The sequence below is a fragment of the Rattus norvegicus genome, chromosome 8 (genome assembly GCF_021556685.1).
Source record: "Rattus norvegicus strain SHRSP/BbbUtx chromosome 8, alternate assembly SHRSP_T2T, whole genome shotgun sequence".
NCBI classification, from domain to species: Eukaryota; Metazoa; Chordata; class Mammalia; order Rodentia; family Muridae; genus Rattus; species Rattus norvegicus.
In genome coordinates this window covers 14,117,969-14,136,330 of record NC_141541.1, presented here as the reverse complement: position 1 = coordinate 14,136,330, position 18,362 = coordinate 14,117,969, and the positions used below count along the sequence as shown (strand labels likewise).

Below are 18,362 nucleotides of genomic sequence, written 5' to 3'. Positions count from 1 at the left end.
ACAGTAGATTAATATGTGATGTTCATATGTTGAGTCTCTTGAATGAGTAAATTTTTAGCATTAAAAACTTGTACTGAGCAAGAGGAAAAATCGCAAATGAATAATATTAGATATAGTCTTAATTAGAAAAAATAAAAAAGAGCAATGAAAGTAATAACAGAAACCATTAAAAAAATTATAGCGACATGTCAATCATAGAACAGAGCCCCACAGCTGAAATTATAAACAAAAAATACCCCCACACACATATATAAACATAGGGGAATAAATAATTTGGAGATTAATGTAGAGCATAAGTATTATTATTTTAAGCAACTATAAGGAATTACTAACTTAAAATTTAAAATTCTACAACAAAGTCATTTTCAATGCAGGTGGTACTATGGAAAATTTAACCTAATATTGAAAATGTAGTTAACACTAATTTCATACAAGCATTCATACAAACAACGAATGAGGTACGTTTATTTTTCATCATCAAAACTTTATTTCAAAATTTAATTTTAAAGCTACCATCAGAGTCTACTTCGATACTATATGTTGCTAATGCTCATATGAAGTATATGCAATTGTTTCTCACAAATATGGGCATGAAATCCTTTCAAAAAGTATCAGACATGGCTTGGTCTATAGCCCTTTGGTAAGACTACTTGACAATAATGCATAGTGCTTTCTGTTCAACCTCCAGCATCAAATAAATTATACATGATGGCACAAGCCTGCTAGACCTCTCCTTTGCAGCTGGAAAAGAAGATCTGACGTTCAATGCCTTTCTTGGCTAGTTTTGGATGTGTGAGACTCTGTGTCACATACAAATATATAAAAATACAATAAAAAGGTAAAATTAGAATTTACAAATAATTAATAAGTACAATTTATTTATTTCAGGCACAGTACATAATACAGTATTCAAAAATCTATAGAGGTATTCCATTATACCAAGACCTTAAGGAAAATAAACACGATGTACTTCATCGATGTAAAATGATCTTTAAAAGTGATCATCTACCAAAAGCAATTCTCAGATAATACAGGTATACATTTAAAACTTTCTCAAACATAAACCCAAAGCCAAACACCTGTAGCTGGCAGTATATTCAAATGCAAGTAATGAATCTTTTCTCCTTACATCAGTAAGAAAGCAATGATGTCTACTCTCATAACTCTAACTAGAATATTCCATGAAATTTGAGCCACTGCAATAAGGCAAGTGCAAGAAATAAAATAAAAACAAATTACAAAGGAAGAAACACAAATATCTACCGTCAATCAGAAAGTACACTTCCAGGCAGATAGCATCGCTGTCTACAGAGAAAAAAATATAAGTATAAGAATTTTTAAAATGGATTTATTTATTTATATTTATATAAAAGAAATACATACATGTATATGTTTAATAAATATAAATACATTTACATGTATTTAAAAAACAAAAATAAAATATAAAGAGTCATTTTAAAGAAATACAAATCTAATTAATTTAAAGAAATATAAACAATTTAATATGAAAAGTATAATTTTTTAATTGCTACATAGAAAAATGTGGGTATACATCACCTTTTGCAGAAATTTTTCCCCAAACTGTATAAAATTGTTTATATATTGCATAAATACTCTGACTAAGACATATATAAAATGTACAATAATTCTGGGTAGAACACATACCTTTGAAAGAAAATATTATCAAGTTTGTAATCATAAAATTATTAACAGTCAATAATTTTAACTGTCAGCTTTAAAGGACAACCTTTATAATAAATTATAATAAAAAGATGAATTTATCAAATAAAATACATATTCTGAAAAAACTAATAGTTTACGTTTAAAAGTTATAAAAACATTCATGAAATTTAAATTTCCAACAAATGATCAAAGATTTCAATTACAATGAGATGCTCTGCATACTAAAACCAAAAATGTGATTATGTCAAATTTTAAAATGGTGGATTAAGAAATCTCCTTTAGCAGACATGTTCTCAGAGGCACCTTCAGTTCATTGTTGGGATAGTCATGGAGTGGTACTGAAACCTTCCACACTCTTGGACTCAGTTTTCTTGTACAGTAATTCAGTGGAGGGCAACTCCTCTCTTTGTCCGTCTCTGTCCCCCTTTTTTCCTGCCTCCCTCTCTGTGTTCCTCTGCCCTCTCTCCTCTCTCCTCCCTCCTCTCTCTCCTCATCTCTCCTAACTCCCCACCCCCCTGTGCATGAATCCATGTGGCTCATGCTGTTCTCACAGACATTAAGTAACCCTCCTTGCTAACCTTATGGCACTCTGCGGAGCTGGGACTGAAACTTGTGCCACCACATGGACTATGTTAAGTTTAGGCAAGATTTGTGAGATTTACCTTTTGTGAAATGCATGTTGCTCTCCAGATTGCCCCAGTGCTGGAATTCCAGGCAAGCACTGATATCTGATTGATATCTGATCCTCTGCAGTACAGGTATAGGAGGAGGCTCAGAGAGCTGGCTACAAAACTGCAAAACAGCAAGTGAAAAAGACGTTCATCTTCCCGGTGAGTATACTCAGTTCAAATAGGGGAAAATAATTGTTAGCATGAAAGCAATGGGATTTTTCTGAACTTAAAGCCCTCATATAATTATAAGTACTTTATTACTAATTATAAAATTGCATTATCGTGTAACAGGAGTAATGAAGAATCCTTGAGGCAGGTTTTAATCATAATCTTGCTTTCCAAAAATAAATAATTTAATTAGAGCCTTGTTACTAATTTAAGAATTTTTAATTAATGACTTATGGCCTAAAGGATTTTATGCACCAGTATATAAAACACTAGTTGTGTAATTAGTAGAAACTTAATGATTCAACTGCCAATTCCTAAATTATTGGATTTAATAAGGTTTTGAATTAAGAATATTACATGTTTATATTAATTTAAAATTTTAAAAATTTAGATATATGAGTCATCAGGTCTTAACTATAATCTTTATAAGATGAATCCCATTTCAGATAGACCTTATAAGGAAAAGAAATTATAAGATAATGTTCCCCTTTGCTATGATTAATAGGATGCTATATAGTTATTTCCTCTATTTAATATTCACATGCTTTTATGCTCCATGAGCATCCTGTGTAATTATAATCTTTTAGTGATGTATGAAAAGATGACTGATTAAAAGTTGTTCATAGTTGTTCACGATTTGTGAGATGACTGGTACATTTGTAGAAATCGCACCACTACATGTGTTAAAGGCTTGGGGGAATCAGAAGGCTAGTTACCATGCTTCCATTGTCTGTGTGCTGTGGTGAGTTCTCCAAAGAAAAGAACCAGCAGGGCATCTAAGCAACACTATAGACAGGAGGATATTGACTCTACATATTGGCTAACAGCATGAAAGAAGCTCAGAGACACAATGACTGTTTCCTGCAAGGAAATCTCTGTGATACTGAGGAAGGCTAAGCAGCAGTCAGGGTGTAAATACGGAGTGAGCCACTGTCTACGTCTGAATGACTGAGAGATATAACTTCTGTGCCTAAGGGCAGAAGAAGATGAATGGCTCACTTTGCATAGAGCACAAATTTCTCCCTCCTTGTTCTTAGCTTATCTTGAGTCTCAACAGACAGGAGGACGATGAACCACTTGTATTACCCAGTTCCCAGCATGCTTGCTGAAGACACCATCACAGACAGATCAGAAATGATGTAGGAACATACCTTTCCTGGACAAAGTGAGCAGATGAAATTAATCTATTCCCTTCATCAGGTAGGAGGATCTTTTCTTGAAATCTCTGAGGCAATGTTAACATACGTATTGTCTGCCACAAAGGACTTGCTGGTTTTAAGGATTGTTGGAAGAGAAGGCCTGTGATTGACATGATTAGCTGAAGTAAACCATGCTGTTCCTGTGAAACAAAAATGAAATTTTCAATAGACTAGAGCAGTAAGCTCTCACTTATGTCACAATGACTAGTTACCCTTCACAGAAAGAGTGCTTACTTCATAGGGCATGTGGCTAATCATTTTATTGAAGGCTTGATAATAGAATATTTAGATAGTATGAAGGAGAAAGTCAACTGATCTTTAAAGAATAATGATCCTGACGTACTTTGCATTCCGTTTATTTTCTTTAAATGCTAAATTTTTAAATTTTAATATCTTAACCTATTTAAGTGTTAATTCACACACAAAAAAATATGACTTTGGTACAAGGACCGTAAGAAAAGACTGTTCAAGGAATTTATAGTAAATCTTCTGCTACTACTTCCTTTTCAATTATTCATCTGTTGTAGAAAAAGCATAAAGGTGAACAGTTTGGCTGTAGATATGATGAAATGTCTTTGAATAATTAAGGGCAATCCTCATGTCCAGCAGTAGATAGCCAAGACAAAATGAACTTGATGGAATTTCCTGAGGTCCTTGTCTCATAACAGTAAGTCCAGGCATTTTATTTCTACCCCACAGGTCATTTGAATGTATATTTCAAGGCATCTAATTTTAAATTCTTATTCAAGTCCTGTGTGGAAGAGCCTGTTTTTTTCTCCTTTTCTTGTGCTTTTTCTTTGACTTTTTTCTTGTTTTTTGTTTGATTGTTTGTTTTTGGTTTTTTTGTTTGTTTGTTTTGGCTTTTGCCATACTTGTGTGTTATTGTTTTATCTTATTTTATTTTCCATGGATACCTGTTTGTTTTCCAATAGGAATCAGAAAGGCTATGACTCTAGATGGGAGGGGAGATGGAGAGGAACAGGGAGGAGTAGGGAGCATGATATGTTGTATCATACTGTTGTATATGTATATGTATTGTTGTACATATATGTATATGTATTGTTGTACATATATGTATATGTATTGTTGTACATATATGTATATGTATTGTTGTACATATATGTATATGTATTGTTGTACATATATGTATATGTATTGTTGTACATATATGTATATGTATTGTTGTACATATATGTATATGTATTGTTGTACATATATGTATATGTATTGTTGTACATATATGTATATGTATTGTTGTACATATATGTATATGTATTGTTGTATAACATTCATTATCCTATTTCTTTCTCCTCCTTGATGTTACCGAGGAAGCGTCGCTGAAAGCTCTCATCACCCTGCAGTCATGTCATAGAGTCTCCCAAGGAGCCGGAACAGCTGCACAAGCTCTGCATTGGAGGTCTGATCTTCAAAACAACACACGAGAGTCTGAGGAACCATTTTGAAAAATGGGGAACATTCACTGACTGTGTGGTAATGAGAGATCCAAACACCAAGAGATCCAGGAGCTCTGGGTTTGTCACATACAACACTGTGGAGGAAGTGGATGCTGCCATGAATGCAAGACCACAAAAGATGGATGGAAGACTTGTGAAACCTAAGAGAGCTGTGTCAAGAGAAGATTCTCAGAGACCAGGTACCCAGTTAACTGTGAAAAAGATCTTTGAGGGTGGTATTAAAGAAGACACTGAAGAACATAACGTACGAGATTATTTTGAGCATTATGGGAAAATTGATATGATTGAAATTATGACTGACAGAAGCAGTGGAAAAAAAGAGGTGCTTTGCTTTAGTCCCCCTTGACGACCATGACTCTGTGGATAAGATTGCTATTCAGAAATATCATACTGTGAATGGCACAACTGTCAAGTAAGACTCTATTGAGATGGCTAGTGCTTCATCCAAGCAGAGAGGTTGAAGTGGCTCCAGAAAGTTTGGTGGTGGTTGTGGATGCAGCTTTGGTGGCAATGACAATTTTGGTCAAGGAGGGAACTTTAGTAGTCATGGTGGCTTTGGTGGCAGCCATGGTGGTGGTAGATATGGTGGCTGGGGGACGTCTATAGTGGAGTTGGCAATGATTGAAGCAATGTCTCTCTGTTTCCTCCTGTGATTATTTTTGTTCTTTCTTCTAAGAAGGACTAAAGTATCCTCAAGTTACTCATTCTTCTTCTTGAGCTTCATGTGGTCTGTGAATTGTATCTTGGGTCATTCAAGCTTTTGGGCTAATATCCACTTATTAGTGAGTACTTACTTTCTTTTTCTTTTGTGTGTGTGTGTGTGTGTGTGTGTGTGTGTGTGTGTGTGTCTGTGTGTGAGAGAGAGAGAGAAAGATTGGGTTTCCTTATGCAAGATATTTTCTAGTTCCATCCATTTGCCTATGAATTTCATGAAGTCATTGTTTTTAATAGCTGAGTAGTACTCCATTGTGTAAACATATAACATATTCTGTATCTATTCCTCTGTTGAGGGACATCTGGATTCTTTCCAGCTTCTGGCTATTATAAATAAGGCTGCTGTGAACATAGTGGAACATGTGTCCTTGTTGTATGTTAGAGCATCTTTTAGGTATATTCCCAGGAGTGATATAGCTGGGTTCTCAGGTAGTATTATGTCAAATTTTCTGAGGAGCCACCAGACTGATTTCCAGAGTGATTGTACCAGCTTGCAATGTCACCAACAATGGAGAAGTATTCCTCTATTCTAATACTAATCAAACAAACAGACTTTTTATGTCTATTGAAAGCATGTCATGTAGACAACTCCTATCTTTGTCACAATGATTGAAAGTTAAAATATTATTTTAAAATAATGGTCCTTCAATATAGCAATTGATGGAAAACAGAAATATGTAAAGTAGAATTTTAAAATTCAAAATGCAAGTAGAAATTAAATGCCAGTTGAGATCTATCTTTCTTATTAATGTAGTCTTTTGATGTTTTCTTATGATCTTGTTTGTAGTTATGTTGTTTCCACTTTGATAGCTTGCTATAATCAAGAGGTGATTTGAAACCTTGAGACAGCCACAGATCAAACCTGTAATGGATAAAAAGATAATAACCAAACAATCAAGGCATAACTGCTAGAACAAATCACTTAAATGCAATGTAAGATGGGGAGAAAGGAAAAGAGCTAGAAAGTATGTTCCATAATGGCACTATTAAGAGCTTGGCTAGGAGTAATTGTTACCATGAGTAGAAGTGCAGTAAAATGTCCATTTAAAAGACAGTCATATCCCAGTCTAGTATAGGGTTATATTCCCAGATACTTAGGAGGCAAAGCAAAGAGGATCCTACATTCAAGACTACCCTGGGTTATAAGTACATTCCAGTCTAGTCTAACTAACTTAGTCATGAGCTATCTTAAAATGCACAGTGGTTCTAGAGCATGTATACAAGTCACCAGAAACATTAATAGTCTCCTGGGCCAACCTCAAATCAAACCAGTATGTCTATTTAGAAGCCATTATTCCAGGACAAATTAACTTAATGTTGCTATGACTGATGGCTGATGCTTGCCGTGATTGGATTAGAATACACATTTCACACTGAGGATACTATTTCTCAGAGGAAGACATGCTTAATTCCAATAAGTCCCTGTAGGGCTTTTTCTCTTAGCACCACACCTTTTTACATGCTAATAATCTTATCATCAGCTGCTGTTGAGCTAATTAAAATGCATGTCTTTAAGCACAGACCAAAAGGAAAGTATGCATTCTGATGACTGTTCCACATACACATAAAAATTCAAGGAGAAAAGTTCAAATTTCCATTTTCAAAAACCTGATATATCAAATGAATCGATGTCCGTCTAAACAGAAATTAAAAATTGCAAATACAAGTTTTTTATTTCTTTTTTATTTTAAATGTATTTTATTTACTTATCCATTTTCCATCCCACTCACTGTCCTCCTCCTGGTCACCCTCTCCCACAATCCTCCCTCCATGCTCCTCTTTTCTTCTTAGCAGGTGACCCACCCATATTTCCCCTCCCACTGCCCTGGCACTTCAAATCTCTTCAGAGTTAGGAATTTCCTCTCCCACTGAGGCCAGATGAGGCATCCCGGCTAGAAGAACCTATTCCATGTACAGGCAGCAGCTTTTGGATCCCCCTGTTCCAGATATTCTGGACTCATATGAAGAGCAAGCAGTACATCTGCTATAGAGGCAGAAACTGGGGCCCAAAAAGACAGCTTCACCATTAAGAGGATTAAGAGCACTTATTGCTCTTGCAGATTTGGTTCCCATACCCACATGTTGGCTCATAGTCATTCTAAACTCTAGGTCCAAAGGATATAATCCTGCCTGTGGCTACCAGACAGGCACATGGTTCATATATGCATGTAAGATGTATATACACATAAAATAAAATAAATACATCTAAAATGTTTTAAAAGAAAGAAAATCAAATTAGTGTCGATCAATATTGTTATTTTATTAATAAATCTAGTGAAAAATATAAAGTTGATTATGAGACCTATGTGAGTAGCATTGCTGGAAAGCATTCCCACTGCCAAAAGAGGCTGTAGGAAAGACAGACATTCTATCATATAAAATTCAGCACTGAGGACCTCTATATTCCAATTTAGTAACTTGTCAAATTTAGAGAACATTTTGTATTAAAAATGCTTCCGTGAAACTTAGATTTTATTAAAATTCAAATTTCTCTGAATTAGGTTGCTGTGAAGTATGTATGTGTACATATGTATATTATATACTAAATTACATATGGTATATATCTTTTTTTTCTTTCTTTCTTTTTCTTCCTTTTTTCTTTTACAGAAGTGTACAAATGATGGTTTAGGAAATTCTATTTTGCCTGACCTAGTCTAACTTGTATTTATAATGGAAGAAAAAAAGTCTATTACTAAATGAAATAAGTCACACATCCAGACATATACCTAACATGTGTATCTCTCATGTGTGTTTAGTTACTAGCAATGACTTCTATCCCTGCTAAAACATGACTTGTCAGAGGCCTACTAGAGCAGACATCATTGGATACAGATGAGGGCCACAGTAATTCTAGCATCACCCAAGGCACAGTGTGAGAATTGTACTTTTGATATTTTGTGGAAGGGTGGAACATTGCTGTAAAGTTTCACAGATATTTACCCTCCCCCACATTGCATGTTTTGCAACTGTGGAGCAGATTGAGTAAGTTGATGTGCTTGACTATATAATTGCTATTCAAATGCAGATACACACGTATAAAACACACTTCATTTTGTGCCTCAGAAATACACAATAAAATAGAAATTGCCATTTAGACATTAGTGGAGACAAGTGTGAAGGAGTTCCTTACTGTGTCCTCAAAAATCGAGAATTAGCTTCAGCCAACAGAATCGATATCTTCTCTTATCAGACCACAGGAGTTCGCCTTCATATTATACATGATTCTCATACTTTTGTTAATACTGTCTATAGCCAAGATGTAGTACAGTTTGAAACATATACTTTTTCTCAATACCAGAGGTGACAAAGTGAATAGAGTCTAATTACTTTTCCAACCCTCCATCAAACAGGTTTGTTTTTGTTTTTGTTTTTTAACCTTTTTTACTTTGGAGTGACTAACACAAAAGACTCAAAGAGGGCATATACCAGATCCAGAAAGAAATGGTGGCTCCCTGTTGGGCCCTACCTGGGTGTTTCCCTTCACCCTCACTGAGCCTTTTAGCCAGCTATAGCAAGAAGTTGTTTACACCCTTGGCAGCTGCTCTTAGCTCCTGATTTGGGGCCTGGACTTTCCATGTCCCACCCCCACCCCCAGCCTTCCAGCTTGTTGTTGTTAAGAAGTTGTTTATGCCCCTGATTGGGACCAGGACTTTCCACCACACAGACTTTTCCTGTTTTCCTGGTTGGGGATTTTCACCTGCCTTGTTTTTCCACAGCTTTTGCCTCGGGTATATAAGGAGATCTCAGCAAAGCCTTGGTGGCACTCTGAAAACGGGTGACCCGTGTACGTGTTTTCTTTCAAACCCCCAGACCTATACCCGATAGTCACACACTGGCGGCGCAGGCAGCATCAGTTCCCAACGTAACAATTGGCTATAAATCTCCACTTTTATTGACTCATTAACTTAAAAATTGGGTTATTTGGATTTTTATTATTCTCCCCCTCATTCTAGTAATACAAAGCGGTGGTTTAATGACTTGCTGCCTTTGCTTCTAAGCTTCTGGTCAAGCATAGAGTGCTTTCTAATACAATAGGAGTCTCTCCTTAACTGTCATGATTTCTACAGTAGACTGACTGGCCACACTTGAAGGCTTTTCACTGTGGGTGGCATTAAATCTCACTGTGAGTTTAGCCACTTGGCACCAGCTTCTTTGAAACAAACATTGCTGATATTGTGGGTTTTATTTTTTGTTCTCATCGGAGATTCTATTTCAGTGGTTTCTGGTTTGATTTCTCCTGCTGCTGGGTTCACTATCTGCTACCTCATTAGCAAGCATCATTTAATGCCAGCACCCCAGGCAATAGTCTGCCCCCTTGCACAGCCTTTGGCTTTCCTTGGGACTATCCAACATAACCTCTTCTTCTTTGCCACAAGGAGACTGTCAGTCCTTTGGAAACCTATACAATAATTAATAATCAATTAACAGTTGATAACAAAATTGCACTCTCTTGTACTTTGGCAGCACAAGCAATTTATTTTCACTGCACCAGTAGCTGCTGTCACCAACTACATGAAAGTCCTTACTGACTGTGCTTCCTCCCTTTCCTGGAAAGTTTTCATATGAAGAAATAATGAGATGTGTATAAAAGAGGTGTCAGAGAGCTGTAAGAAATTGCTTAATTTTTGTTGCCATGTGGAGCAAGCTTGAGATCCTTACAAGGAAGGTGATATTTAAGCACAAAATATTTGTGTTGTGTCTGTACTTACTTGGTTTATAATTTATATCTTGAGATTTCATTGACACAAAGCAAGCTTTTACTACTGTAAGCGAGCAAAGTCAAAAGAGCTGTTCCCAACATGATCTAAACAGTTACCAGCATAGGGCTAATACCCACATCGTTACCAGTTACCTATATGAGGCTATTGGGAAAGGGAAGGAGAGGTTGTCTCCATCTCTGAGTGTCAGTATGAATTTATGTGGTAACAGGAAAAATGTTCTTACACAGAAAGGCAGGAAATTGGGTATCAATAAACTTGACCCCAAGCAAATGGGCTACGATGAAAGATCTTTTATCTGCAGAGAATAGAAGTTACAATTAAAGTGAGACCCACCCTCTCAGATTGTAGCATGTGGCATGTATTTATTATTCAAGTTAGACATTATAATGATGGATTATTTTATAATTCATTGTATGAAGTATAAGAAGATAAAATTTTTAACTTCATGTTTTTAAATATACTTATCTCTTAGTGTTGACACAACTTGAAATCTTGTCACTAGGACAGCAAAGGTGATAGTGGGGGGTTCCAGTGAATTTGAGGCAAGCCTGGGGTGTGTAGCAAAACACACACCAGCATAGGCTCAAGACAGACTGTGTCTCAAAAACAATTACATAAAACTAGACACTAAAAGTCACTCATTTTTTGTAATGGCACAGAGCAATGGCTTCTTGTAAATGTCACTTGAGCAGCTTTACATGTAGAAAGTGAGCAAGATTGCCACCTCATCCACTTTTCTGTCAAAAAAGAGAGTGCATTTGTAGGAGGATAGCTTCGCAGTTGTGTGCAACTCTGCAGATAATAAGGTCAGCTTCCTGCCTCAGACACAGCTCCTCTCCCTGTGGTCTCACTGTTTTATTTGACCAGGAGCAGGACTGGTTGTGAGTCAAACACTCACGTGCAGGCAGTCTGCTTGGGTTTGTCTTCCGTTAGATCATTGCTGGACCAGCTCAGAAGTGTTTGTCTACATTAATGCCTAGTCTGTTGGTGGCTCTACCGAAGCTCACACGGGATTCGTCTGGAAGTGAGAGATCTGCACTGAATATTCTGGCATTTTGTGTGTCGTCGGTGTGCTTTGCTAATGCTGCAGGTAAAACCATGTAAATAGTTCTTGTCCCATCATCTTCTAATTGGGAGTTCTACTCCGTGACTTAAAAAAAAAAAAAAAAAAAAAAATCAAAGTAAATCACAATGTCCCCAGGGTTAAGACATAAATGACATTTCTAATTAGAACACGGCTGCCATCTAGTGGTCATAATCGCTACTACATGCTTACAAGAGAAAGCCAGAGGAGTCAAAAACAAAACAAAACAAAACAAAAAACAAAAACGATGGAGTCTGCTCTAAGTTAAACCCAGGCCAGGCAGACAGGCAGAGCTGTACAGTAAGAACATGTCGAGAGAGACAGACGAGAGAGAGAGAGAGAGAGAGAGAGAGAGAGAGAGAGAGAGAGAGAGAGAGAGAGAGAGAGAGAGAGAGAGTGTTTCCTTGGACATACCCTTTAATTGCATACAAAAAGTCATAAATATTAGAGAATTTCTCTCGTGGACCAGAAAGAACAAGAGCATGGTTGAAGATTAAACAGTAGACAGGGCTACTGAGAAAGACAGTTGTGGCAGTGGGTCTTTGAAAGGACGATTATTTTCCTGTGAGCCAAATGTCAAGAGATGTAATGAGGGTTGGTCCCTGGGCCTGTTGAAGTTTCTATGAGTAAGGTGGGAGTACTGCATACCCACACACCTGTGGAAGCCCTTAGGCACCAGGTATAAAACTTGACTGATACAGGACATATTTGAAGACTTTTACCTCAGCTTCGGAAAGGTTCTTGGTAAAATATTTGGAAGCTATATGGTCATAGTTATGTGGATCCCAAATGGTTTCTCCCTATACTGAGACAGTTTTATTTAGGAAGATATTGATGAGAGAATCATATAGGATGTAGAACCTAGCCACCTTTAAATATAAACTTGGGAATCAAAGTGTAGTGGAGCACACCAGCAAACCCAGCATTTGAGGGTCTGACGTGGGAGGCTTGTGAGGATCTGAGTCAGTCTGCGCTATGTAGCGTTTGTAAGACCCACCAGAGATATAGAGTGAATCCCTGCCTCCAAAAAAGTACCGTATCAATAAATTAAGACTGACAGGCACCGTGAAATGGAAAGCTGTCCCCAAAATAAAGGAACACCAAAATATGCTACTGAGTTAAAAGTAAAAAGCAAATTGCAAATTAGTAATCTATCAACATTTCTTCCCAACATCTTAGGTGTATCTGCCCTTTTTTCTTGCTTCTTCAATCCCCACTTGCTTTTCTTCCTCCTCCTCTTCCTCCTCCTCTCCCTTCTCTCCCTCTTTTTCCTCCTCTTCCCCCTCCTCTCCCTCCTCTCCCTTTTCCTCCCATTCTCTTCCTCCTGCCTCCAACTCTTCCTTCCTCCCCATCTTTGAAGAGGAATACCTTTTAATAGACCTTGGTGTCACAGAGTGTGAGCATGAACTCCACACGGAGGAAGAGGAACTTTTGCACCCTGTGTATGAGGAAATTGGGACTCTGTCAGCAGAGCGCTGGCCTGAGGGCTGGGCCATCACTCCCTGTGCAGTGGCAGTTGTAACTGGTATCAAGACATTCATGGCACAGGCGACATTTGTTGCTCCTATTGCTTAAGCAGCTAGTAATTAAATTGACAGGATCCCAAAGTTCAATTAAGATTTGTCCATTCTGCTTCCAGAAATCCACTGTTTTATAAACATAAACAAAAATTAAAAGCTTCAATGTTATGTTTCTCATTTTAAACAAAAGTTGACTTAATTCACACCTACTGATGTAAACTGATAATGTATTTTTTTTATTTCCTTAACTGTATTTTTTCTTCAGCACATCCCTCATCCACTTTGAGTGACAATATTACTCAGAAGATTCCAACAACCATATAGATGATGCAAAGAGAAAAATCAACCACAATGGACAATGCTGGTTGCGATCAGTGGACCTACATGATTAAGTGACCAGTCCTTAATCTTGCCTGCCAATTTGTAGTACTACGGGGTAGTGAATAATAGCGATTATGATCACTTAGCTGAATCTCAGGACCTCACATAAGCAAGTGTATTGTAAGGAACGATACAGGAAGGTGTGATGGAGCGAAAGGCATCTGCAGTGTGAACAAGACAAGAGCTTAGACACAGCAGAGAGACCACATCTGCACTGCATTCGTTTGCTCAACCACTGGCAACTGGGAGAAAAAAAGATGAAGGCATTTATACAAAGACAGACAAGATCAGAAAAGCATCGTGACAGCTAGATGGAGGTCCCATAAGGCTTTGAAAGCTTTACTAAGGAAACACTCAAGCGCTTTCACAAACAATACTTTAATTCATTCAGTGCTCAAGGTTTTATCAAGGAGGAGAATGGGTTGATCCATCCAAATTGTTGCTGAGCCTATGAAATAGAGAGATGTGATGTTTTAATAATATCTTATTAAGTCATCAGCACTGCAGTTTTATAAAAGACATGCATGGCTTTGTGTCTTTTGAACAGACATCTTAAGTCAATACCATAATTTAAAAAGTTCTGCTTCTACATGATAGTAATAGAAAAATCACAGGAATATTTGTGAGCCCATTTGATAAGTGCTCAGAAAGCAAACTTTAGCCTTTCTCCAAGCAAGGGGACAGTCTCTTACTTTAAGCATCACTATTTTCTTTGCCTACATGCCAGCCCTGTGGCTATGACAAAGGGTAACCATGTACATAATAAACACAAGTTTCACCTTCTCAGAAAAACATTAGAAAGTAGACAGCATAAAATAAACTCCGTGATACCAAAATTCTAAACCAAAATTCTAAATCTTCAGAGAGATGAAGTCAGTCAGATTAATATATATGCATAATACATGTATAAATATGTGTATATTAATATAATATATTTGTAAAGCAGTATAAGGAATAAAGAAGCAAAGTCAGTGCAGACTTCATGAATTCTGAAACAAGGTAGAGGAGTAAATTTGTCTGTCCCAAGTAATGACTAGAAGTTGCCATTTTCAGTCTAAACAAAAAGAAATCTTACATCATTAAGTAATCAAACTCTCACATCTTTCTTGTTATCAAATGATTGGATGATGTCAAAAGGGAAGAACACTAGAATATGAGAATATTACATTATTAAGTTATGTTTAAACAATAATTTACAGTATGTCTCACAAATGTGTTTGGTTTAAAGGGAGCCAGATTGAATATATCTACATCATTCTCTTTTATCTATTTAATTGATTGATTTGAGAATTGCCTGGCTATATAGTCCAGGATGGGTCCTGGCTATGTAGTCCAGGTTAGATCTACATTCATGCTTGTTCTGCATCAGGCTCCTGGCGTGGTACGATTATCTGTATGGACCACCAAGCTTGGCTACCTCTGTCTTTTGAGAGGTAGACTTTCTTATTTATTAACTGTGCAACTGCTTATGTCCCTGTCCCAATTAAGTAGTGTCTGGTAATGTGTGATGACTAGGTAATATTTTGTAAGAAAAGCCAGATTAAACTTCCTCCTCACTGTCCTTTCTGGCTTTACCAAATCTTCTCATGCTTTCTGGTACTCCGTGACCTCATGCCTCCATTCATTGGGCTACATTCATCATTTCCTGTTTTAGTGAGTACATTTCTAGAAGTCAACTTCCATCTCTTCTATATTAAGGCTAGACGAAAGCAGATATATAAAAATGAAGGATTTAATGACTCAAAAGTAGACACCACAGGTAACAAACAACCCACAGTGGATAGTGAAGGATCTCGGTGCTCAGGCTCCAAAACCAGAGAGCGCTGTGTGTTCAATTATAGCAAACATTGATAACTACAACCTCGTTGTACAATTTTTAAAAAGCCTTAAAGCTCTTAGACTCTGAATCTATTTCAAGATATATCTAAAGAGCTTATAAATCTCTGGAGATTCTCTCCCCTAACCAAGAGCCTGCTGTAGGCATTGGGCCAGCAGAGCAGAGAAACAGCCCAGAAAACTTGCCGCTCTCAAACAATCCCTCAGCTAACACATAAGGAAAAGAAAACCTAATTACTGGAAAGCAGGAAGAAGAAAATAAAAAGTATGGAAGGGTAGAGAAGCATTAAATGCAAACGCACATCAATTGTCTTTGCCGTGGAGAAAGAAGCCAGTCTAGATCCTGAGGGTACCCATTCAATGACGCCTCGGTGTTTGCATAACATGTACAAAGAGCCAAGGACCAGGAAAACGACTAATTTTAATTACCAGGAAAGCTGTAAGAACGGGATCAGAGAGCTCCAGTGGTATCTTGGCTTCCAGCTACCGGCTGTGTGCGCCTTGCCAATTACAGCCTCTTGAAGCCACTGGGGGCCAGAGCACGCTCAGAGGATCCATCCAGCTGAACGCAGGCTTGGGTTGGACACACACATGTGAACAGCGTGTACCTCCTGGTACAGGTGCAGCCCAAAGCTCATGCAGAGTTCCAAGTGTAGACAGGCTGGCAGAGAAAAGAGTGTGGGATTCCAGACTTGTCACGTACAGGTGCAAGCCACATGGAGTTGGAGGCAAAATGCATGTAGCAAAATTTATTTCATAAATACTGGATTACCAGCACACACATGAAACTGGCACCCAAAGACAGGGAAAGTGGAGAAATCCGAAGAACAATGACACTAAGCTGCCACCTCAGATTTACTACCTAGGCTCTTTTTTCCAACTATGGACATTGTGATAGAAAATTTCAGAAAACAAAACAAAACAAAAAGCAACAACAAGAACAAACTGCTATTTCCTTTGCTGTTTCAGAACTGACTTAACCACCACCACCACCACCACCACCACTAACCACCCTCAAGAGCAAGTAATAACAGCCCCAATCCTAGCACCCTTAAATGAAACTCCCATGTATACACAAAAGAGAATCACCTCCCAGTTAGAGCCTAACCACACTCTCCCACGTGCCAGTTTCCCTCTGGAGCCCACATAAGTGAGTGCCTGGGTCGAGCCTCTGGCTGTCCTAGCTATCAACACAGCCTGGCAATCAGCAGGGAGAGCAGCAGGCCAAGAGAGGAAAGGACCCAGAGTCTGCCAGCTTTTGGTGCATCCTTCAGCCAGCACGTTCGCGCTCACTAGAGAGGTGGCCAGGTAAGGGAACAGCCTTCACGACTTTGGAGAGAAAAAGATGGGGAGGGTGTCCTTTGGCGAGTGATGCCAATGGAGTACCTTCTAAGAAAAGAAAGAAATCCAAAGCGCTGCTTGAGGCACACAGTCTTTTACAGGCAGGGACATGCTAAATGAGCCTTTGCAGCGCAAGGCAGTGAGGCGCCTGGCGACGGTGACAGCGCGGAGCGGGAGGGGCGCGGGCCGCTCCGGGAGGGACCCAGCCAGTCAGGGCGCGCGGCGCGGGGCGCGTGGACGCATTGGAGCATCCGCGCGAGCCCCGAGCAGCAGCGGGAGGAGGCGCCCACTTGCACCTGCCTGCACCTCCCAACTCCTCCGCCCCGTTCAACTGCCGGCAACCAAGTGCCATTAAAGCTGGCAGCCAAGAGGATGCCTCACCTGGGTCCCCTCTGCTGGGAGAGGCAGGACAAGCCAGAGAATTCCCAGTGAAGGACTCAGAACTCTGATTTCTCTTCTGTCACAGGCTGTGGAGCACCCAAGGAACTGCTCCACTTGAGGTGTGTCCAGGGCAGGAGGATGGGAGACGAGGATTGAGAGTCACCGAAATGGACAGAGGCAGCTGGCATCTCACTGGTAAGTGGCTGGCATTCCTTCGCTGGTGACTGCTCCCTGTGATGCTGCACTTCGGTTCCCAGCCACTTAGGGTTTTTGACACAATCGCTTCTGCACAGCCATCCTTCCTTGTCGCGTTGCCAGAGGTAAAAACTGTTCAATGATGCTTGTTTAAAGACAGGAAAACAGTATTTTTTTTCTCTGCTGGGATTTGAGGTTGAAAAGTTGAAGCAAGTATAAAACCTATTTGTATGTTTCAAAAACAAGAGTAAAAAACTAGAAGCAAGTACGTTTTGGGATGGCAAATGTCAGGAGAGATAAGGATGCTTTTTACCAAAGCAGTAAAATGTTTTGGAAGACAAAATATGAAATGGAATTCTCAGGTCGTGGCTGAGAATCTCAGACCAAGTAACTGAGATTTCAGACAGAATGCCTGGGCAGTTACTTGTTAAAATTCAGTAGAGAAGCAAGGAGAGGTCCGCAAAGTTTGGGGAACTGAGAAAAGTGGCACCTTGAATTACTCTGAGTGATCTCCCCCACGTGTTCTGCATAGATGTTCGCTGAATACATGTTCCCAATTTCTTATGTTTATAGGAAAGTGGGGAGAGTGTTTTCAGAATTTCTGTGACTATGATGTGCCGTAAGCTGAGGATTGCTATGACAACCTGAAAATTTTTAGGTTGCTTAAATTTATTTTATTCCAAAAGGAAAAAGAATTCACTAATATTTCAGAATAATTTTATGTAGACTTAGCATGGCTAAGACAAAAGCATGGTAATTTCAGGACAGGTTTGCAATGAACTTTGATAGTGTTCTATGTGTAAGGCTTTACCCACACAGAGTTCATATGCATTTATGAAAAGAAGTCAGTTAGGTAATTCAGCTCTGGGCTCCAAGTCTTACCCATGAAAAAGAAGAAATGAAAACAGTAGCAAACCTTAAAATAGCAGTATAATAAAAAAAGAAACAATGAATTAAGTTTACAAACTGTTGTAAATGTAATTGGTTGTTACC

At 38.4% G+C, this 18,362-nt stretch overlaps 1 protein-coding gene and 1 long non-coding RNA gene across 3 annotated transcripts in view; one reads left to right on the top strand and one right to left on the bottom strand.

Moving 5' to 3' along the window:
* Nucleotides 1–463: 463 nt before the first annotated feature.
* On the bottom strand, nt 464–17,538 carry LOC120094309 (uncharacterized). Its single transcript, XR_015627065.1, has 4 exons — nt 17,175–17,538; nt 3,674–3,861; nt 2,346–2,475; nt 464–1,305 (listed from the first exon to the last, which is right to left on the bottom strand). It is a non-coding gene; the product is annotated as an uncharacterized LOC120094309 (long non-coding RNA).
* Cntn5 (contactin 5) overlaps nt 17,002–18,362 on the top strand; it is a 1,240,814-nt gene continuing 1,239,453 nt past the window's right edge. The window contains exon 1 of one of the 2 annotated variants that reach the window (XM_087560151.1): nt 17,002–17,494. The gene's annotated coding sequence lies outside the window, so the exon portion shown is untranslated. 2 annotated transcript variants of the gene reach the window in all.